The sequence below is a fragment of the Elaeis guineensis genome, chromosome 1 (genome assembly GCF_000442705.2).
Source record: "Elaeis guineensis isolate ETL-2024a chromosome 1, EG11, whole genome shotgun sequence".
NCBI lineage: Eukaryota > Viridiplantae > Streptophyta > Magnoliopsida > Arecales > Arecaceae > Elaeis > Elaeis guineensis.
Window position 1 is genome coordinate 31133439 of NC_025993.2, and position 25306 is coordinate 31158744.

General features: G+C 35.4%; 1 long non-coding RNA gene across 5 annotated transcripts in view; it reads right to left on the reverse strand.

The window, feature by feature from the left end:
- Positions 1-14: 14 nt before the first annotated feature.
- LOC140855721 (uncharacterized) overlaps positions 15-25306 on the reverse strand; it is a 31280-nt gene continuing 5988 nt past the window's right edge. The window contains exons 1-7 of one of the 5 annotated variants that reach the window (XR_012138753.1): positions 8286-9607; positions 2579-3287; positions 2318-2461; positions 1374-2218; positions 1078-1118; positions 704-799; positions 15-136 (exon numbers count right to left, since the gene is read on the reverse strand). This is a non-coding gene — a long non-coding RNA (uncharacterized lncRNA). Of the gene's footprint in view, positions 137-536; positions 607-703; positions 800-1077; positions 1119-1373; positions 2219-2317; positions 3288-3663; positions 4242-8285; positions 9608-25306 lie in introns of those variants that run through there. The other 4 variants (XR_012138726.1, XR_012138735.1, XR_012138758.1 and 1 more) reach the window with 4 other exon arrangements.

Below are 25306 nucleotides of genomic sequence, written 5' to 3' on the forward strand. Positions count from 1 at the left end.
GGACTAAACCCATAGGCAAACATGGACCCCATAATTAACATCTTCGTCTTGTCTCAACAATCTGATATATGTTCCACAGATAGTCTTCAAGTGCAATATCCCGACAATATTTCAACCATAGCTCGAAGAAGCTCGCCTATGTCAAATCATTTTATATTTGTTAGTATCGAACCAGTGAATTACCATGAATAGAGTTGATACAGCAAGAAAAAATTAAGAGCCAAGAGCAAGAGCAACCCGACCAGCGAATTGCCATAAACATCAAAAGGTGCCAGTGCCACTTATCAAAATGCCATAAACATCAAATAGTGATTAATGGAATTGAGATTTATACTTACAATAGTTTCGACAGTTCTTTTTGCTACTGAACTTTTTATAGAGTCATAATGCAAAAAATTTTCATGCATGGTATCAAATACCAAAAGGTGCCAGTGCCGCTTATCAGTGGTGGTTGAGTAGAAGCATTAGTAGCGACATTGGCAAGAATGTAAGGAGAAATATGATTAAAAGATAAATGCATGGTGTTTGTCATGCCCCTATGATTTTTTCCATAGCACCTTTATCTGGATGTTCACCTAGTCTTCAGAAATGGTTTAATATCTCATGCTGCCAATAATTAGGAAGAAAAATATGTTAGTAGCTCAATATTATTTTATAAAGCTTAGATGTGACATTGAGAATAAAAAATATAGACAATTCATACCGTGGACTCCATGCACAGGTAGAAGATGTTGCATTGCGTATTGGAGCTTTCTTTATTGGGCAAGATTTCCATTATACGCATCCAACAATTAATTATCTGTTCATTCATACAAATAGAATTTATAAATTTTAAAAGAAAAATTTTACAGTATTATTGTCCTATAATATAATTCAACTTATATCATTAGATATTGTCTCTGAAGATAATAATTTACGTAGGCTCAAATCTTCAACCCATATAGAACCATATGAGGTATCTTCTTTCCAAATAAGGTCCCTAAAAATAATGATAATTCACTTACAAGTACTAAAGAAAAGTTAAAATTTTGAATATACCTATCATTGGCATAAAATCTTGCAACTATATACTCATACCTATTAGCTTGAGCCATGCCAGCATCTACTATGGCAACATTCTGCATACAACGAAGTATTAGTTAGCACTCAAAAAATATTAGATAATTTAATTAAAATATTAAATAACTATAAAATAGTATCAATGTAGTACCAAAGAAGTATCAAAAAAACTCCCATAGCAATAATAGAAAAACTAAAGCTGTGGAAGTATCACATAGTACTAAAATGTATCAAATAGCTAAAAGAAAGTATGAAATGATAATAGAGCAGTATCAATATGGTATAGAGAATATCAGATGATGGCAAAGGTTTACCTTATCACTAGGAGCATTAATGGTTATCGTAGGATTCTTGCACCTCTTTTTGTACTTCGTGCCAACAAGATAATCTTTCACCATCTTGGTTAATGTTGACTTCCTATCCACCCTCTCCTTCAACCTCTTGATAATTGAAGAAGGCCCTCCATCCTTGTTTTTCTCCTCAGTGTTGCCATCCTCGTTACCCCCATGACTTCCACTAAGGTCATGATCATCATGGTCATGATCATCATGATGATCATGATCATCATTCTTACTCTCATCTTCCCCCTCCTCCTCCTCCTCCCCTCTTCTTTCTCCTTTTTCTTTTCCTTCTTTGCCTCCTCTTTTTCTTCCTGTCCCTCATTCTTCTCGTCCTTCTTTGTTTCTTCTCTTTCTCCTCCTCCTCCTCCTACTTCCTCTTCTTCTTCTTCTTCTTCCTCTTCTTCCTCAACTTTTTTCTTGGATTTACCATCATTGTCATCCTCACTGTCAAATGAGGATGCATATGATTTAGACTCAGAGTCAGATGAGTCAAAATCATAAAATATTACTCCACGATTATTCTTTTCCAAAATCCGATAAATTTTTTTGCAATTTCTCTTTAATAACTTGATCTTTGCTTTCAAGGTCAAGATCTCATCATCTTTATTCTTATTGCTTTTTTCAAGTATCTCAACCCTCTGCACAAGACTCTGAAAATCTACAATATAAGATATGCCGGCAACATCCATTTGTTTCTTTTTTCTTCCCTCCATCTCAACAGTGGCAGCCCTATCAACATACATCTGAAAAATACTTGCACCAATAGATGTTCCACTGAGGTACTTGTGCTCAAATGGGGCAAGCTGATACTCCTTGATCTGATAAAAGTATAAAGTATCAATAAGGCAGTATTATTATATCATAAGGAAGTATGATATCATAGATGTTCAGTATCAAATAACAAATGACAATATTACCTAGTCAGTGGTAATTCCACTGATTTTTTCTTCAATTTTATTAATACATTTTAAGCATTTCACTTTCCACTTGAATAATCAGGGCCTTGCTGCCCTATCACCTAGGGGTGTCAAGATGGAGGAAACCCTCTCTAGAAACCAAGCCTGCATCAAATAATAATAAAAAATATTAGCAAGCTTATTGTTATTATAAAATTATAAAATATAAAATTAATATAGTATAATTACACTTGATACTTATCAACAAACCGATAGCACAACCATTTAAGTAACCGGATGATGGCTTCACATTATTTTCCCAATCATATATAGCTAGATGACTGGATATTATGTTCTCCATCAAAAATATATAAACAGTCGTCCCCCAGTTGAATTCACCTAACTTCTCAACTTGGTCAACATATTGGTGTATAAATCTTGGCATCCCTTTTGTAGACAAAGAGAAAAGTATCGTGTTCAACACAGTCAACATGAAAACATAAACAAAAGCTTTCACCTCCTTCTCTCTTTTAGAGCCAACATAAAAATTTAATAGTTTCTCAAGATTATTTCTATGCCCCCCATCTCGAGAGCCCCCAAGCAATTCATTATATGTTTTGCCTTTTGGGGGTGCTCCCTTCTCATCAAGTTCTACTGGTAGGTCAATGAGAGAGAGGCCAAACATTATGGCAAGCTCATCCTTTTGAAGCTTCAGCTCTAAGCCATTGCTGACGATGAATACACTTCTTTGCTCATCAAACCACTTGATGAGCACATGCAACTAATTTGAGCTGATAGACAACTCTGAGATATCAAGGAAGTGTGCAAATGGTGTCTTCTGTAAAAGCTTCATTTGTGCATCCGAGATTGACTCCTTTATACTCTTCTTTCCTTTCTCTTTAGCATTCAACATTCTGTATAATGAACTTGGAGAGCATCTACTCTCCAACCTTCCGCTAAATAAATCAGCCCTCTTACGTTTAGTTTGAACCTGTGGCACAATGCAATATAAAAGTATAAAAGTAAACATATAAGAAAATATTACACAAAATATATATAAAAACATAAATAAATCAGTCCAACCTCCCACTCATCTACTCTTGGCATTACACGCAATATATAAGAAAATATTTAGTAGAAAAGATAACAATCTTTTTTTATTTAAGGATCCTAAGCCCTGAAACAATACAAAAGTACTAAATATGCATATCAGTGTACAAATTATGCACAATGAAATATAAATTGCCTTTCACTTGTATCAATTAGGCATCATTGAATATGCAATTTGAATTATTTCTTATTCAATCATAAACAACAAAAAATTTAATTAAACTATTTCTAGGGTTTCAACAGGGGGCAATGTTTACCGGTTGGAATTTCTTGCATCGGCCGGGCGTGGATATTATTCTGGCATAATGGAGGGAGGCAGAAGCACTAACAGGAGAGCGAAGACTATACTTCTTCAGTGTGATGGAAGGAGGCAGCAACGATCGGAGGATCAGCAAGATAGAGGGAGGCGGCCATAGGTGGGGAGAACAACAATGTGAGGGGATCGAGAGAGTAGAGTAAGGACGAAAGAGAGTAGACCGACTTGAGGTGGTTAGTAGTCGGAGACGAGCGATGAAGCAGGGAGGGCGATCGTGTCGGAAGTCCCGGGAGCACACGGTGGATGTTGGATGATCAGGGCGAGGGAGAAAATTTCGTGCCCGTTTAAGTATCAAAGGGTTAATTTGGTAATTTTAGTATATTTGGATACCTCCTTTTAATTTAAGTTTCAAACAGGGAGTAGCTTTTATTTTAAACTAGAACGGGAGTTTCTTTTAACTTTAAAGTAAAAACAGAGATTTTACTCTAGTTGTCTATACAAATAACAAGAACTATATTAAACATACAATATCAAATACAGAACAGGATTAAAGAACATAAATTAATTAACATAAAACTAAAAGTTTATAACACCAAATAAAATGTAAAATTAAAAAAGAAGATATGGATCACTTTAAATATAATAAATATAATAAATATATAAAAATGTAACAAAATTAATAAAAGAAAAAAAAAACTAAACATAAAAATGAAATCTTAAAATGAGAATCAAGTAATTTTCATAGAAAATAAAATATAAAAAATAGAATTTTTCATAGAAATAAAATAAAAATATATATATAATTAGAAATAAGAAACTAATGATGGGGCATGATTGTAAGAATTCACTGATTGTAAGGTGTGACCACTATTCAGCCCCTTTCTGCTACAGTTTATTGTCGGTTTGTGACAGTGGTTGAGTCATCTACTAACCATGTTATCTTCTCAATGTTTGTGGGGTTCTTCAACATCAATAGCTGAAGTTCTAGGACCTCCTCTTCTTTGTTAAATTCTCTGCTTCAGTGACAATTAGGACCAAAGTAGGTAGGTTTTGGTCAATAGTTCTGATGCAAATAGAGGGCTTGTTAGGGTCCCTTTAGGGTTTCTCAGAGATTCTTGTATCCTACTTTATCCCTTACTTACAGACCTCTTGTAACACCTTTCTCACATATAGAGGTAGGGTTCTAGGACCCCGAAGTTTGGGAATATCAATAGAGTTGAACCTTAGATGACTTGCTGGAGCAACACTCACGGTCTATTTTTTCTTGATAATTGTGAGGTCTTATCATTTTCTTGGAAGATATTTAAGCTAATTAGGATGAGCTAATTTTTAAAATTCTTGATGGTTGACCACTTCAATGATCCTTGTAATGATAGATACACACAATAAATAGTCCTTTCTTTCATATTATGATGAATAATGGTGACAGGAAACAGGCAATTGAGTCATCATAGAATATTTGTAAGGAAATTGCCGTTGATCCCTATGTTCCCATCTTCCTACCTTTCCTCATTTCTTTGAAGCCTATGTTGTTTATGAGGAAATAAAAGGCATATTATTGGAAGACATAAATAGGTTACAGGGGATTAAAAGACAAGAAACCTGGGCCAAAGAACAAGCATACAGCTATGTAAGTTTTGCTTCTTGACAATGGGTATCTAACATGCAATTCCTCATCTTTCAGATCACTAGTTAAGCACCCAATCCCTCTAATCTTAAAGCCCATGTTCAAAAGTTGGTCCAATAAGCTGTCACCCCTAATCTATCAAAATATTTCCCACCTGATTTTAAGGCTCTGAAGTTCCTATTGTGCAATCAAAAGATAGATCCAAATCATCATGGCACTACCTTCTTCATGGATGCCCATTGCGATATGTCAATAATGAGCAATCTACCTCTATCATAAATCCATAGCTAAGGAGTGAGTGTTAGAAATATGTGATGAAATTCGTTTCTCATGAGAGTCAATTGCAATCTAATTAAATTAATAATCAAATATTAGTATAAAATTAATATTAAATTAATCTAAAACTTATAGATCAGAGGTGTGCAATGCACTATCCTAAAATGATTTCCAACCCTCATGCGGAATCAGACTCAAGAACTCCACTCCAAGATATAACCGATGACCTCCTCTGCGGGCACGACTGTGAAGAGGATGACAAAGCTTCAACCCACTGATGAAAGATCAAAGAAACAGATGAAAAAAATTTGGAAAAGGATTAGCAGAAGAAGGTTTAGAGAAGAGAAATTAGATTAGACAGGAGAGAGCCACTTTCTTGCTTGCTTCGATTCTTAGTAAAGGGCTCAATTTATTGGCCCACAAACTAGCCATTTGGGCTCTAATGTTAAAAAAAATATTAAGCACGTAATAAGTAGGCAATGAGCAAAAACCAATGGGAAAAAGATATTAATCGAGTGATCAACGATAAGCAACGTTAATCATATTTAATCCCAAAATTAAATAAGAAAATAATGATAATAAACCTTAAAAGGAAAAACAAACAAAGAAAAAAAATAAAATGTAGGCCATGCCACAGACACGGGCGCATGCTGGGCCATGCGCACGCATGTGAGATTCATCCTAAAAGCTCACAAGGCCCAAGAGAAGGGTCTTTAAAATAAACCCCTTCCCAACTTTTCTTCTTTCCAATGTGGAACTAAATAAAGTTGGGTTTTGGCTAGAAATGGTTGGAGGGAATTTTGAGTTTTCAATTCCCTCCAAAATACCAACAATCCCTCTCAAAACTCAAAATTTCTAAAATAATTAAAATTTAAAAATTTAATAATTTTAAATAATTTTTAATTGGATATGTATACTGTACAATAGATGAGGTGTCTTTCATGACTTAACTTTACTTAGTGTTAATAGTATCAACCTAAAGAAAATAGAATGAATAACATTTTGAACTACATTTCTTTGACTTAGATTTCTACTATTACACACACATAATACAGAAGCTCATGTCATAGATTTGCACATTAATAGCGTGTACACAGATATCTTGATTATTTAATAAGATTTTCTAGAGATTGCCTATGTCCTTAGCTGCAGCCAAATATGAAGACTCTCATATAGGTGAGCCTCTTTAGGGATATGTATAGTATCACACCTCAAGAAATACCTCTTGTATCTCATTTAGAAATAAACTCTAACTACCATATAGGAGCACTAATTATTATAGAAATAGACTGGAGTCTATGACTCCTATATTTGATAACTGTATGCGCTTTTTGACTGACCAATCAGCTTGTTATTATCATATTGAATCTCCTTCAAAGGATCTTCTATCATAGAGGTTGGATTTTCACTATTAGAAGGTCCTTTATATGCTAAGCCTCATCCCTCTTGATGACTTTAAAATCTTAGTCCTATTCAAGCCTTTTGCAAGGCAATTTGCAAGGTTAAGATTAGTTGCAATATGATTAAAAAAATATTTTGAATTTTTTTTCCTTTTACAAACTTTGGTCTTAGTTTAATATGTCTATTTATTTTAGTATTTATAAGCTTCTTTTTATAAAAATCTATTGTAGCTCTAGAATCATAATAAATAGATATGGAAGGAATAGAAGAATATATTAAAAGAATTTGGATAAATTTTTTTTAGCCATTTAGCTTCAGAATAATTAGAATTAAAGGCAACAAGTTCAGTTTCCATAGTACTTCTAGCTAAAAGATTTGTTTAGAAGATTGCCAAGAAATAACACTCTCTCTAAGAAAAAAAATATAGCCAGAAATAGATTTGATATCTAATATATCAGAAATCCAATTTGAATCACTACAACCCTCAAGTATATTTGGATAACCCACAAAATGAAGGAAATAATCTATTGTATATTTAAGATATCAGAATATTTTCTCTAAAGCAGTCTAATGAACTATACTAAGATTATTGGTATACCTACTGAGTTTAGAAATAGCATAAGCAATATCAAGTCTTGTCCGATTCGGTAGATACATTAAAGAACAAATGATTTGAGCATACTTTTCTTGGTTCACATATTTTTCTGTGTTCTTCAAGAGATGGATTAATGGGTCATAATAGATAGACATAAAAAAATAATCAAAATATCCAAATTTATTAGTAACCATTTGAGTATAGTGAGATTGAGATAAATAGATTGAATCAGAAGTACGAATGATCTTCGTACCAAAAATTATATTAACTTCATCTAAATCTTTCATATCAAAATGATGTGATAGAAAATTCTTGATATCATTAATTAAGTCAAGATTAAGAGGAAGAATCAAAATATCATCAATATAGAGGTAAAGAAGAATGAATCGATTATCAATTTATTTATGATAAAGATAATTATCTGATTTATTGATTTAAAATATATAGAAAAAGATTATTATATCAAATTTTTTATGCCATTACTTAGGAGTTTTCTTCAACTTATAAAAAGCACAAACAAGTCTGCAGACTTTGTACTCCTAGGCTGGCATAGAAAAATTCTTAGGCTGCTGTATGTAAATTTTTTCTTCAAGATCTCTATGCAGAAAGATAGTCTTAATATCTATTTGATGAACAATAAGTTTATTGATAGAAGCTAATGCAAGTAGGACTTGAATAGTAATAACATGGCCCACAAGTTAATAGATATCTAAGAAGTCAATACCTGCTTTTTTGCCCAAATCCTTGAGCAACAAGCCTTGTCTTGAACTTCTTATTGTACCATCAGTCCTCATCTTCTTTTTGAAGATCCACTTGCATCCTGAAGATTTATTTTCAGGAGGCAAATCAATAAGAATCCAAGTATTATTGTCAATAATGGATTCAATTTTACTATTTATTGTCTTCCAAAATAGAGCATCCGGAGAGTTCATGGCTTCTTGAAAAGTGATAGGAGTATCTTCTGTCAAGAAAGTAAACAAGCTTTCCCTAAAGTATTTTTCAACTCTAGTTCTTTTACTTCTCCTAAGATCATATTTAGGAGTTAATTCTATTATAGTTAGAATAGATGATGATGGTTGTAAATCTAAAGAGGGTGATTGATCAATAATTGATCTAAAAATTCAAGCTTTACAAGAAAAGAAATTTTCGAAAAAAATTGCATCTCTGGATTCAATGATAATATTATAAGAATTTTGGAATTGACAATAAAGAACCTATAGGTGTTACTATCTAAAGAGTAGCCAACAAAAACAGTATCAATAGTTTTAGGTCTTATCTTAACTTTTTTGGTTCAAAAATTTTAACTTTAGCTAAGCACCCCAAACTCGAAAGTAATTGAGCCTGGGTGGATATCCTTTCCAAGTTCATAGGGTGTTTTTTTCTCTATCTTTATATGGAACTCTATGTAGGATATGGTAGGCTAATAAAAGAGCCTTTCTCCATAAGTTTTGAGGTATACTAAAATTTATAATCATGGCATTGATCATGTCTAGTAGGATTTGATTCTTTCACTCAGCCACATCATTTGATTGAGGAGAATAGAGAGCAGTGACTTCATAAATTATCTCATATTCTTCGTAGAACAAGGTCAATTTATTTGAACTATATTCACCTCGTCGATCATACCTTAGAATTTTAATCCTTTTTTCAAATTGGTTTTCAGCAATTGCTTTGTAATCCTTAGCCTTCCAAATATAGCTATAGCAAAACTTAGAGAGGTTGTTAATAGAAGTTACAAAATAACAACTATCTCCATGGATTGTTCCTCTATTAAAATCATAGATATTACTATGAATAAATTCAAAAATTTGAGTTTCTCTAAAAGCTACAGGCTTGAAAGATTTTCTAAGTTATTTAGATTGAATATAAACTTTACACTTTAAATTATGTTTGATGTTTACTTTTGGAATCAAATTAAGATTAGATATTTTATTGATTGATCTTAGATTGATATGACCTAATCTTCTATACTAAGTTTCATAAGATTTAGAATTTAACATAAGAGATATAGAAGAACTAATGGAACTTTCATTAATTTTGGAAGGAGAAATTGTTAGAAGATTTTGTGCAGGGGCAAAATGGTAATTTTAAAACTTTTTCAAAATTACTATTTTACAGTGAAATTATTAATTAATCTCATTAATTAATACTAATTAACCCTACACTAGGATCTAAATATGATACAACAGCATGCATTTAAATTTGAAATTCAAATTTGAATCAGTAAACCTTTTACAGTACTGTGTTCAGAACACATCACCTTTTGCGAGTAGTCGATCACCGCAATTTGATCACCGTCGGGGGGCTCTGATCGTCACATCACAGCCACATAAATATCTGGCCCCTGTGGATCGTCCACACGAAGCTCCCGTCTGATCAGCTCCTCACGAATGCTAGTTCGTGATTTCACCCTTTTGATGGCAGATGTTGATCGAACTCCTTCGATCAACGTGTGCCGACTCCTCGGATGCTTCGGATCATTTGCACGATTGCTTGAGAGGCTGATGGATCTCTCCCTAAAATTTGGTGGACTCACAACACTCGTGGCACACCAATCTCACTTCCCAAACCCTAGGTAGAAACCCTAGGGTACACACTAGAAACCCTACGCTCAATTTTCTTTCTTTTCTTTCTTTTTCTCTCGGAAGGTTTTGGACCTTCACCTTGCGCACAAACTTTCCTCACACCCCAAAGTTTTTCTCCTAAAATTTTTACGCACGTCCCACCTTTCTCCTCTTTTTAAAACAACGTCGAACGTGTCTTATCTGCATGAGAGGATAAAGATAAGTGGTTGCACATTTGAATTCAAATCAAATTTGAATTCAAATGCAAAACCAACTCATCCCTATCCACTTGTGCGTGAGAAGAGAAGGGGCGTGAGTTGATTTGTGCATGGAGAGTTTATACGAGAAATATTTTCTCGTGTAAAATATGGGGCGCACAAGATAAGACCATGGCGCATGGATTAGTTGGTTGCTCATTCAAATTCAAACTTTCTTTTGAATTTGAATGGCCAACCAACTTATTTTTATCCAGATATTTGGCACAAAAGGGTGGGCGTGGGATGGCTTCTGCATGGAGAAAATTCATGAGAAGTTGCTTCTCGTGAATTTAAATATGCATAGAAGAAGTGAGGTGGCGCAGGGAGAAAAGTCAAGGTGGTTTGAACCTAATTGAGCCAACCTAATCTAAATAGGTTAAGCACAATTAGAATAAATTAAATCCAACTTAATTAGATTTAATTAGGCTCAATAAAATCCTAATCAAATCAGGAATTAACTAAACCTAACCCCTGATTAAATCAGGGACTAAACCACCTTAGCGATTAGGTCAACATTTAACCTAATCGGGTCAATCCAAACTGAATCCAATTCAATTGGACTTGATCCAAAAATAATTACTCAATCAAATTGAGTTAATTAGTGATCAAATCACTAATTAAACCTCTCATAAATATTGAGTCCAAATCCGATGGGCAATCAGGCATCAGAGACCATCGATATGAAACCCTGATCAAAGAGTTCAAATTTCAAATTCAAAATTCAAAATTCAAAATTTTGACCCCGGTACCCAAAATATGTGGAACTCATGATCAGAGAATCCTAATTCTCAATCATAGAGTCTCAGACACATAAGACTCATAATCAGCCATCTGATCAGAAAGGAACCACTAATGTGTGTGACCCCGCAAGTTCGAACCTAAGCCGGTAGCACAGGAATCAATTTCTGTACTAATCGAAGTGACCATCTAGCAATGGTACCCGATGATCGGATAGGTCGAATAATCACAATCGCAACATTCAGAACCTACGTGAATATGGTTACCATATAATTCATCCCTTTTGACCCCTGTGTTTAGGACGACTCAGGGTTAAACTGTCAACCCTGATGATATCATCCGAATCGTGCTCAACTCAATTAGTCCTGTGACTCCTCACTAGGACTACCCTGGCCAAGGTTTTACTAAATTAAAACACGACTGTACACAGCTCCTAAACTAGAGTGGTCAATCCCATCTTGACACACGCACCGACAAGTCAAGTACTTGACTACACCCAGCAGCCTTCCGTCATTGAATTAGAAATTCAGGTAGTCCAGTGCCTAAGTGCAGTGAGTTGCTTGCAAGTCACCGTGGCGGTCTCAGGTCGGAGGGATATTTATATCCATATCCCATCGGAGCAAATCTTGACAGCAGAAATAGCTCCGGAGTTGGTCACGTTCAGTGCAGATGTATCATTACATCTCACCTGTATGCCATAGGAGTGTCTCCACACTCTTTGGTTATGAGGACAACCAACCCATATGGCACACAACGACCTATGCTCGATAAACGTTGTCATCCTTGGTAACAACGTATCATTTGGTCGCGAACATGTTTAAGGACTAAGCGACAAATCCTTCTTTGTCGAGTCTAAATAGTCCTAAGGACTTCACCACAACACAGGAGTTCATTAGAAGATGAAACATTTGTGATGAAAAAATATCAAAATAACTTTTATTTATTTATAATTCATGTACTAATACAAAAAGAGTACAACCGTCAACAGGCTGACGATTGACTTTGGGATACTATTCCCAACAATCTCCCACTTGGCCTAAAGCCTATCGGTGCAGTATCTAATACCCATCTTCGACTTGTAGTCGTTGAACTCCTTCACCGCAATGGCTTTAGTGAATAGGTCAGCCAGGTTCTCCTTCCCGTCGATCTTCTGAAGGTCGACGTCACCTCGATCCACGATCTCCCGGATGAGATGGTAGCGGCGCAGAATATGCTTCATCCGCTGGTGTGCCTTTGGTTCCTTCGCCTGAGCAATGGCTCCAGAGCTGTCACAGCAGAGCAGAACTGGACCAACAAGGGAGGGTGCTACTCCGAGCTCGGTGATGAATTTTCTCAGCCACACCGCTTCTTTGGCAGCATCTGATGCAGCAATATACTCCGCCTCGCATACTGAATCAGCCATAGTGTGCTGCTTGGAACTCTTCCAGCAGACAGCCCCACCATTAAGGGTAAAAATAAATCCTGATACACTCTTGCTATCATCGCGATCAGACTGGAAACTAGAGTCTGTAAACCCTATAAGTCTCAAGTCCGATTCACCATATATAAGCCATTGGTCCTTAGTATTTCTTAAATACTTCAGGATGGTTTTAACAACCTTCCAGTGATTCTCTCCTGGATCAGATTGGTATCTACTCACTACCCCTAGTGAGTATGCCACATCTGGTCGTGCACATGTCATGGCGTACATGATAGATCCCACTGCCGAAGCATATGAAATCCTACCCATACGCTTTCTCTCTTGAGGTGTTGTCGGACAATCCCTCTTCGAGAGAAAAATTCCATGACCTATCGGTAGATAGCCTTTCTTGAAATTTTTCATGCTGAACCTTTTCAGCATAGTATCAATGTACGTGGACTGGGATAAGCCAAGCAACTTTTTGGATCTATCCCTATAAATCCTCATCCCTAGGATGTAGGAAGCTTCTCCCAGATCCTTCATGGAGAACTGTGACGATAGCCAAATCTTTATTCCCTGTAATGCAGGGACATCATTTTCGATTAAGAGAATGTCATCCACATACAATACAAGAAATACAACTACTGGACCATTAGTCCACTTATAAATGCAGGGCTCTTCTCCATTCTTAACGAAGCCATACGTTTTGATCATCCTATCAAAACGTATGTTCCAACTTCGAGATGCCTACTTAAGTCCATAAATGGACTTCTGTAGCTTGCACACCTTAGACTCATCTGTGGATGTGAACCCTTCAGGTTGTATCATATACACCTCTTCGTCCAGCTCTCCGTTTAGGAAAGCTGTCTTCACATCCATCTATCAGATTTCATAGTCCAGATGGACAGCTATCGCAAGCATAATCCGAATGGATTTGAGCATTGCCACAGGAGAAAACGTCTCGTCATAGTCTATACCATAACGTTGACGATATCCCTTGGCAACCAGACGGGCTTTATAGGTCTCCACCTTTCCGTCTGCGCCCCTCTTCCTTTTGAAGACCCACTTACACCCTATGGGTTTTACTCCTTCGGGTGGGTCAACCAATGTCCACACATCGTTGACCTTCATGGACTCCATTTCGGATTTCATGGCCTCTAGCTATTTTTCAGAGTCAGATCTCTACATTGCATCCATGTAGGTGATCGGATCCTCATCATTTTCATCAAGTTCGACAGGATCACCATCTCGGACCAAGAAACCATAGTATCTGTCCGGTTGATGTGGTACTCTACCAGACCGCCTTAAGGGTGCATAATCAATGGGCTCCGGATCTGATCTAATCAAATCCGGTTCAGGTTCAGTAACATGTGTCGATTTTTCCACCTGTCGAACTTCGTCAAGTTCGACCTTAGAGGCAACAGTTTTTTCACTAAGGAACTCCTTTTCTAAAAAAATTTCCTTAAGGCTGACAAACACCTTTTGCTCATCAGCAAGGTAGAAATAATACCCTTTGGTCTCTTTTGGGTACCCTATAAAATTACACTTGTCAGACCTAGGTCCAAGCTTGTCTGTAATTAAACGTTTAACATAAGCCAGACACCCCCAAACCCTAAGGTGCGAGAGTACTGGCTTACATCCTATCCATATCTCATATGACGTTTTGGCTACAGACTTATTCGGAACTCTATTTAGAAGGTAACAAGTCGATTCGAGTGCATATCCCCAGAGAAAGATCGACAGACCAGCAAACCCCATCATGGATCGAACCATGTCTAACAGGATCCGATTCCTCCTTTCAGACACACCATTATGCTGTGGTGTTCCAGGAGGAGTCCACTGAGAGAGAATCCCATTCTCCCCTAGATACGTCAGAAACTCATTGGAAAGGTATTCACCTCCTCGATCAGATCGAAGAGTTTTAATACACTTCCCAGTTTATTTTTCTACCTCATTTCGGAATAGTTTGAACATTTCAAATGATTCCGACTTATGCTTCATTAAATAGACATACCCATACCTAGATAGGTCATCTGTGAAGGTTATGAAGTAGAAAAATCCACCTCTTGCACTTGAGCTCATGGGTCCACATACATCAGAATGTACCAGACCTAAGAGTTCATTGGCTCGCTCATCTTTTCCAGTAAAAGGTGACTTGGTCATCTTCCCAAGAAGACAGGACTCACAGGTTGGAAGTGATTCACAATCACTAACTTCAAGAATTCCTTCTTGAGCCAACCTGTTTATCCTGTTCTTATTGATATGACCTAGCCTACAGTGCCAAAGGTAGACTTCTGACACATTATCTATTCTAGAGCGTTTACCGAAGTTTTGAACCACATTAACAGGCTGTGATAGTAAGTAAATTCCATTATTTAATTGTCCAACAAATATTGTAACACCATTCAAAATGATATTGCAAATATTTTTTTTTTTAAAAAATTATAACCGTACATGGCCAAAAGGCCTACAGAAATAATATTTAATAAAAAACTTGGACAATAGTGACATTCACTCAGAATTATATTACGAGAATTGATTACAAGACTCATGATTCCTAAAGCTAGAACTGGAACTTTGCTTCCATCTCCAACGTTCAGGAACCTCTCGCCTTCATCAAATCTCCTACTGACCTGCAGACCCTGCATCGAATTACAAATATGATAAGGGCTTCCGGTATCCAATACCCAGGCAGTAGTATCACAAATCAAAAAGTTGCAAGGAGTTATCATATAATTATCTTGCTTCTTCTTTGGCCTGTTCGGGTCCAGGGAGGCAATGTATTGAGGACAGTTCCTCTTCCAATGCCCGTGCTTCTTGCAAAAGAAGCACTCCGCCTGGCTCTGGTCGTGCTTGCGCTTCTTAGTCTGACCCTGTGCTACTGTCCCAGCATGAGATTGCACCTTCTTATTTTTCTTCTTCTTGTTCTTCTTCCCCTTCCCAAAGGGTTGACGACGAGAAGAAGACCCTCCCACTACATTCACCGACTCCTTATGGAGTTGGTGATCCTTCTCAAAGTTCTGCAGCAACCCCAACAATCCGTGGTAGTTTACTGCAGGCTTTGTCATTCGAAAATGAGTAAGGAATGGGAGGAAGGACTTGGGCAAGGAATTAAGGATCGCATCCTTACCGAGCTGCTCGTGCAGAGGAAAGCCCAATTTGCTTAGGTGCTCAATCATCTCGATCATGTACAGTACATGATCAGTGACTGAGGCCCCATCCCTCATCCGAGCATTGAAAATGGCACAACTAGTTTTGTGCCTTTCAACGTCGTCAGGCGTGCCAAAGGAGTCGTTCAACATTTGAAAAATCTCCTATGGCTGGGCATTCTCAAACCTTCGACTGAACTCGTCATTCATTGCTGCTAGCATAATACATCGAACGGTGGTGCGGTCATTGAGCCACTTCAAGTAAGTGTCTCGGATCGTCTTACTAGCGTTCGGAGCTGGCTCCTCAGGTGCTGGATCCGTTACTACATAAAGGATCCGCTCATGCTCAAGGACGATTTTCAATTTTCGATACCAGCTATCGAAATTGGGTCCCATGAGCTTGTCATTATCTAATAATGATCGGAGCGACAGGGTAGTGGCCATAGCTGCATAAAAGAAAACGAGACCTCTATTAGTACATAAATTAATACTAAAGACTTGGACTTTAGTCTAAAGTTTTTTCCAATATTTTTACGAACTGGTAGCCTCATCCTCCAATTTGAGGAATTACTTTAATTCCTTAATGGGTACTAGAATCCACACAGACTACACACGAGCCCAACTTTGGTTGGTCAACCCATGTGCATCTATGGGTAGGTTCTTAACCAGTTGTTTCTCTAAACAACTTCTAGTAATTGATTTTGCCCCAGAACCTAATCAGTAGGCTTTGGCCTCCACTGAAAAGATCTGGTTAGGTCCAACCATTAACATGACTTAATTTAGTGAATCGGACCAATAAATGATCAGGTCCGACTTTGGCCGGCCAACCTAACCACCATCAGAAAGACTCAATCAAATTATCATATTATGAATAATAATTCTATTAGCCAATGAGCACCAGGCCTTTGGGCCTCCAATGATCATTGAACTAATGGACTCATTATCACTCACTTAATGGGAGGCTATGACTTAGTTATCATTATAACTTAATCATTTTAGGGACCTAATAATTTTGAAGATTTTATTAAAGAATAGTAGAGAAGAAATCATCCAGCCAAGTTCAATCCTCCCACTGACTTCACCAAGTCAGATTAAAAAAAGATTTAATTAAAGTTGGCATTAGGAGCACCTAAATCAGTCACACTGATTTACCTAATGACATGGGTGAGCTCTAATCACCAAGTGATCTAATCAAAATCTAACTTACCAGATTGGCCAGGTAAGTGAGATCAGTGGTGGAGATTTGCCATTAACTCGTCAATGATCGAATCAATGCGAGTAGCTCCCGCTTAAGAACCACTGGTCAAAACTGTCGAACTTACCTTAGACACCAACCGGTTCATTAGTTTTAATTTTGATCAACTTAGTAAATAGGGCTCCACCGCGTAGCCATGAATTAAGTCCATCTTGGTCTAGTTAAAGACATGGACCCATTCAACTACAACTATTGAAGTTGAGTCTAGAGTATCCTTGACCTAATCTAATTCAACTTTTGATTAGATTTGACCAATTACTCCATTTAGTCTATTTTTTAAGCTAACCTTAGGTCTAACCCAATTATGGACCTAATTCATCTAACCCATTGACCCACAAGTTTATACAATTGTCTTAGGTCTTAATTCACAATTCTAGACCTACTAGACAACACTTAATTCTTTTAATTAAGTACTTGGACTGATGGGTCAGGGTTTGGTATTTCGAAAATAATTTTTAAATTTTGAAAGATTTTATTTTTTGTTCACCAAATGTGTTGACTCATTTCACAAACGGGTCAGTATAATTCATAAACAGCAATCCTATTGCTCATTTCATAACAGAAAATAACTCAAAATAAATCATAAATTTTCTTTTAGATCTAATCTAACAGATTCATGATAAATTTTATAATTAAGTCCTTTCGCTGCTTCATCGGCATGGGATATAATTGCATCGGCACCCCTACCGCCATAGGAGACCCCATCGAATGGGAAGAGAGGATCTCTAAACCCTACTTTTCTCCTATGATCGGACGGCCATGGCAACCAACCCAATTAGATTACTTGCTACTTGGATCAAGTATATCTAAATATACCAATTTTAAAATTTAAATTTTGAATTTCAAATTTCAAATTTCAAATTTCAAATTTCAAATTTCAAATTTGAGATTTCAACCAAATTTCAAATTTTGAATTTCCAATCTTTGAATTTTAAATTTTAAATTTTGAATTTTAAATTTTAAATTTTGAATTTCAAATTTTAAATTTTAAATTTGAGATTTCAACCAAATTTTAAATTTCAAATTTTGAATTTCAAATTTGAAACTTCTAACAAATTTCAAATTTCAAATTTCAAATTTCAAATTTTTTTTTTGAATTTTGAATTTTGAATTTTAAATTTTAAATTTAAACTTATAGATTACACCTTAATCTATGCATGCATATGTATATCATATTCTAGAACCATGCTCTGATATCATTTGTAGCGAAAATTTTGTGCAGGGGCAAAATGGTAATTTTAAAACTTTTTCAAAATTACTATTTTACAGTGAAATTATTAATTAATCTCATTAATTAATACTAATTAACCCTACACTAGGATCTAAATATGATACAACAGCATGCATTTAAATTTGAAATTCAAATTTCAATCAGTAAACCTTTTACAGTACTGTGTTCAGAACACATCACCTTTTGCGGGTAGTCGATCATCACAATCTGATCACTGTCGGGGGGCTTTGATCATCACATCGCAGCCACACAAATATCTGACCTCTGCGGATCGTCCACACGAAGCTCCCGTCTGATCAGCTCCTCACGAATGCTAGTTCGTTATTTCATCCTTTTGATGGCAGATGTTGATCGAACTCCTTCGATCAATGTGTGCCGACTCCTCGGATGTTTCGGATCATTTGCACGATTGCTTGAGAGGCTGATGGATCTCTCTCTAAAATTTGGTGGACTCACGACCCTCGTGGCACACCAATCTCACTTCCCAAACCCTAGGTAGAAACCCTAGGGTACACACTAGAAACCCTGCGCTCAATTTTCTTTCTTTTCTTTCTTTTTCTCTCGAAAGGTTTTGGACCTTCACCTTGCGCACAAACTTTTCTCATGCCCCAAAGTTTCTCTCTTAAAATTTTTACGCACGTCCCACCTTTCTCCTCTTTTTAAAACAACATCGAACGTGTCTTATCCGCGTGAGAGGATAAAGATAAGTGGTTGCACATTTGAATTCAAATCAAATTTGAATTCAAATGCAAAATCAACTCATCCCTATCCACTTGTGTGTGAGAAGAGAAGGGGCGTGAGTTGATTTGTGCGTGGAGAGTTTACACGAGAAATATTTTCTCGTGTAAAATATGGGGCACACAAGATAAGACCATGGCGCATGGATTAGTTGGTTACTCATTCAAATTCAAACTTTCTTTTGAATTTGAATGGCCAACCAACTTATTTTTATCCAGATATTTGGCACACAAGGGTGGGCGTGGGATGGCTTCTGCGTGGAGAAAATTCACGAGAAGTTGCTTCTCGTGAATTTAAATATGCACAGAAGAAGTGAGGTGGCGCAGGGAGAAAAGTCAAGGTGGTTTGAACCTAATTGAGCCAACCTAATCTAAATAGATTAAGCACAATTAGAATAAATTAAATCCAACTTAATTAGGCTTAATAAAATCCTAATCAAATCAAGAATTAACTAAACCTAACCCCTGATCAAATCAGGGACTAAACCACCTTAGCGATTAGGTCAACATTTAACCTAATCGGGTCAATCCAAACTGAATCCAATTCAATTGGACTTGATCCAAAAATAATTACTCAATCAAATTGAGTTAATTAGTGATCAAATCATTAATTAAATCTCTCATAAATATTGAGTCCAAATTCGATGGGCAATCAGGCATCAGAGACCATCGATGTGAAATCCTGATCAAAGAGTTCAAATTTCAAATTTAAAATTTAAAATTCAAAATTTTGACCCCGGTACCCAAAATGTGTGAAACTCATGATCAGAGAATCCTAATTCTCAATCATAGAGTCCCAGACATATAAGACTCATAATTAGCCATCTGATCAGAAAGGAACCACTAATGTGTGTGACCCCGCAGGTTCGAACCTAAGCCAGTAGCACAGGAACCAATTCCTGTACTAATCAAAGTGACCATCTAGCAATGGTACCCGACGACCGGATAGGTCGAATAATCGCAATCGTAACATTCAGAACCTACGTGAATATGGTTACCGTATAATTCATCCCTTTTGACCCCTGTGTTTAGGACGACTCAGGGTTAAACTGTCAACCCTGATGATATCATCCGAATCGTGCTCAACTCAATTAGTCCTGTGACTCCTCACTAGGACTACTCTGGTCAAGATTTTGCTAAATTGAAATACGACTGTACACAGCTCCTAAACTGGAGTGGTCAATCACATCTTGACACACGCACCGACAAGTCAAGTACTTGACTACACCCAGCAGTCTTCCATCATTGAATTAGAAATTCAGGTAGTCCAGTGCCTAAGTGCAGTGAGTTGCTTGCAAGTCACCGTGGCGGTCTCAGGTCGGAGGGACATTTATACCCATATCCCATCGGAGCAAATCTTGACAGCAGAAATAGCTCCGGAGTTGGTCACGTTCAGTATAGATGTACCATTACATCTCACCTGTATGCCATAGGAGTGTCTCCACACTCTTTGGTTATGAGGACAACCAACCCATATGGCACACAACGACCTATGCTTGATAAACGTTGTCGTCCTTGGTAACAACGTATCATTTGGTTGCGAACATGTTTAAGGACTAAGCGACAAATCCTCCTTTGTCGAGTCTAAATAGTCCTAAGGACTTCACCACAATACAGGAGTTCATTAGAAGATGAAACATTTGTGATGAAAAAATATCAAAATAACTTTTATTTATTTATAATTCATGTACTAATACAAAAGGAGCACAACCGTCAATAGGCTGACGATTGGCTTTGGGACACTATTCCCAACAGAAATTATATTTAATTTGAACAATCTTTTAGACACAAAGCTTTTTCCAATAAATACATATCATGTAGAAATTATAATTTTATTAGACTCTAAAACAATATTAAAATCTAATAGAATAAGTAGAAAATTATTTAACAAGTTTCTTCTTGTAATGGAGACATACTGTACATTTTGAAAAGTTAAAGTCTTTCTTGAAGTAAACTTCAGGTTAACTATTTCACTCTCTAATACTTTGATCGCTGTCCTATTGTCTATGGTTATACTTCCTCCATTTGATTTATGATATGATGAAAATTAAGACCTATCAATACAGACGTGAACATTGGCTCCAGTATCTAACCATTACTTTGAATTTAAATAGGTTAAATTGATAGAAGGGGTAAAAGAAATTGATCTAAAAGAAGATGGTTCTTCTTCAATCATGTAACTTGAGGTCTAAGTTGGTTTTGATTCTTCATATTCTTCTTTTTACAAACAACTTTCTATTCTTTTTAATGAAAACATTAGGATGCGAGATGATTATCTCAACCACAAACGAAATAGAACCTTTCATCACCTTGTTCCTTAGGTCTTTGGACTTGATTGTTAGATCTAGATTTTTGATTTTGATTTACCCTTTTCTTTGAAATTCTTTCCTTTGGCTTTGAAATTTGGGTTTTGACCTTTATAGTTTTGATCCTTAAGATTCAGACTTGGATTTTGGGATTCAGTAAGATTAACCTTGGCTTTAAGCTAGTTTTCTTGATTTTCTTAAATTTCTCTAAATCTAAATTGATCTTCTATCCTAATAGATTGAAGAACAGACCTATGAGTGAGGGAAGACTGATATCTTCTAAGGTCATGGGCAAATTGAGATTAAGAGGATGGAAGTTTATCTATTAAGTATGATACTTGATAGGTTTCATCGAGGGTAGATCCCCGTCTATGGATCTCTTAGATTAGATTTTAGAATTAATAAGTCTAATCATTGATGGATATGTTATCTACCATTTTAAAATTGGGAAAGTCAAAAATGATGAATCTCATAGCTTCCTTATTATCTCGAATATAAGTTTCTTTTAATGCTTACCAAAGTTTTTTAAAGGTCTCAAACTTCCTATATGTTTCATATAATTTATCTGATAGGGAATTGAGTATTCTAAACCTACAATGATAGTCTACTTTTTTAAGAGATTTAGAGTCTATGCCAGATGACGATGAATTGAAAGCAAGTGATTTTTCTAGTGCAGATAACAAACCTAGAGATATCAACCAGACTTTTAATTATTCTTAGTATGTAAAAAAATCTTTTTTATTGAACTTATTAGGTTTGAGACTAGAAAAATCTTCAAAACACATGGGAAGTATCTAAAAAGAAAGCTAAGGAACAAGATTAAGAGAGAAAAGAGCTGCACAAAGAATATATTGAAATCTTTTAGCAATTCTATATCACTGAACTGTTTGTTACAATTTATTATTTTTTCTGTTATTGTTTATTTATTTATTTATATATATTTTAAAAGAAAATGATAAATTTAATTTGAGCTAATATTGTGTTCTATATAATAGAAATTTAAGTTTTCTTTTTTAGGAAAAATAAATTTAGGTAGAGTAACATGCAAACAAATACTAGAACCAACTATACAAGATTTATGTTGAAATAACTATTTGTTGTATTGTTAGTAATTAAATCATAATTGGAACGGGGATTCGCCTTAGGTTGTTAGGAATATGTGATGAAATTTATTTTCCACGAGAGCCAATTGCAAGCTAATTAAACTAACAATCAATTGCTAGCATAAAATTAATATTAATTAATCTACAACTTACAGATTGGAGGCGTGCAATGCATTATTCTAAGATAATTTCTGACCCTCATACAGGATTAGACTTGAGAACTCCATCCTAAGATATAGTCAATGACCTTTTCCATGGGCACGACTGTGAAGAGGATAAAAGAAATAGATGAAAAATTAAAATATAAGCCCCACCATGCTGCGGATGTGGGCACATGTGGGCCAGGCCATGCACATACTTGTGAGATTCATCCCATAAGCTCACAAGGCCCAAGAGAAGGGTTTTCAAAATAAACTCTTTCCCAACTTTTCTTCTTTTCAATGTGGAACTAAAGAAAATACAAAATTAGATTTTGGTTGGAAATAGTTAGAGAAAATTTCGAGTTTTCAATTTCCTTCAAAACACCAACAATGATTCCTTAATTGGCTCACTATCTTAAAAGACTATGAGCTTTAGTCCCTTGAGTGCTTTCTAACCGTCCCTCCAAATACCACACCAATTGTTCCTTTGTCAAATCAAGAATATATATATATATATATATATATATATATATATATATAGTTTGTATCTGCTCCTTTTTTGGATCAAAACAGAATTAAAATAAGATTATGTATGTAGATATATGCAAGTAATTTCTACCCACCAAATTATTTGCCTTGGATCTATAATTATATAATTATACATGACAATTACCATCATAAGTGCCTTCACAAGTAAATTTCGAAAAGAAGAAAGAAGACGGTAGAAATTGGCGTATTCAAATTGTTTGACATGATGTTTGCATATCTTAGAGCTATCATGTAACTTTGGAGTTGGGTGATACAAATATTCCACCAAGTGTTCCTTTCATAGCCATGTTACAAGGGTTCCTCAATTAGTTTTCAATCTCATCTAAAACTTTTATGATTTTTTAAGTACATACATTGTTGAATAATGTCATGTAATCTGGTGTAGGAGTCATCATCTAACATTTAGAGACCTCCAATGTCATACCAACTATACTTTTGTAGCTACAGAGATGCTTGATGGTTTACTGTGATGATGTAGTGGTGGTTAATAATATATTGTGATGATGTAATCTAGTTTATGACACTTGTAATCTTATGGTGATTAATTTGTAATCTTGTGGTGATTAATTTCTTTTTGTAATTTATTTAAATACGATCTTTTAGTGGTTAACTCTTTGATTGTAACCTATTAGACCAAAATATTTCATCTTTGCAATAAGTAAGCACTACTTAATTTTATATAAACCAACTACTTTTATATCACTGGTGGTATTGAATTGTTTGTTGAATTGTTTGTTGAATGGCATTATTGCAGTGTAGAAATTTGAAATGGAAAATTGAAGTTTGCCCTCTTAATCATTCTACATCAATCTAGTTCGCTAATCTACTTAGTTTTTGTTCAAATTTATAATATTAGCTCTACTGTTTCTGAACAATATATAGTGATCACTAATTTTAACTGTTTGATTGTAGGTAGCACATTCTACCATGTAGACCTAAATATTCCATCTTCATGGTAAGCAAGCACTACCACTCGGCTGAGCACCTACATGTAGCATTTGGAAATATTTCATCTTGTATATTATATAATATGACATTCAAAACCTTTTTTTCATATTTTAGTTCTTTATCAATAAGAGCAACATATCCAAGTCTAATGAGCTTTCTGATCAATAATCTTTCATAAATAATTGGGTAAAGCATGAAGACAGCATTAAGACATCCATCAATTTTTTGAACATAATAGAAGAACAACATTCTCTTTGAGTCATAAGCTGAAGCTTTTTCAATGTATCAATTGCCCCTCAATCAACATCTATAAAGACAAGAAGACTAATAGTCAAGCACATGAACTTTCATGCTTTAGCTATATTATTATCAAACATAAAAGCATAGGCTTCCTAGTTTTGCACAACAACAATGGACAAAACTTTAGAAATTTCCTTCCATCAGAACTCAGCATCTACCATAAAGCAGTAGTCTAACATAAATCTAGAATATACAGTGCAAAGCAGCACTCTAACATAAAGCGAAGCTAATGCTAATTGAAGGCCAAAAATTTTAAGAATTAAGAATGTACAACAGAAGTTTAGCATCATCAATTGCACATTAAGCACTCTAACCATAAATCCTTTAGAATGAAAGACTAATGTAGAAGAACAATTACATTACTTGAATACAATTATAACAAAAAGAAGGATAAAATTCTCATCAAAAACATATTCATCATGTCCCCATCCTCGGTCTGACCTTTCATTTTATAATTAAATAATTTTTCTACATCCATCCTTGAAGTAATTATCTCTCTCCTTGTATCAAGAAGCGAAATACTCTACAATATTAAAACAACTACTTTCAACTTCATCAATTGCCCCCTCATTTGTGGGAGGGCATCACCGAACAAATTTGTCTTTTGCAATCATAATACAATTTATTTAGATTTTTTATCCAATTGGAGAGTACAATGCTTATCAAAAAACACCATATTTTAGATAGATCATATTCTGGTAATTTAGCCTACTAGGCCCATTGAGGCAACCATCGCTAGTCATAGAAACCCTACACAAACAAAATTGAAAAATAAGTTAATTAAATAGCCCACTACTTTAAAAGAAATTATCTCATAAAACAAGCATAAGAAAACAAGCAAATAGCTAGCAAAAGAATCGGAATAACTAGCAAATTACTCATATTATATGCATTTCTATGGACAATTCAAATGATCATAGGTGTATGCATCTTAAGGATTCTTAGCGTTCTGTGGCTCTTGTCATAAGCGTCACAAGTGGGGATACAATGAACAAGCCATAGACATGAAGAAACATGAAAATATATATTACAATACATAAATATACATAAAAATTATTGATGCAGAATA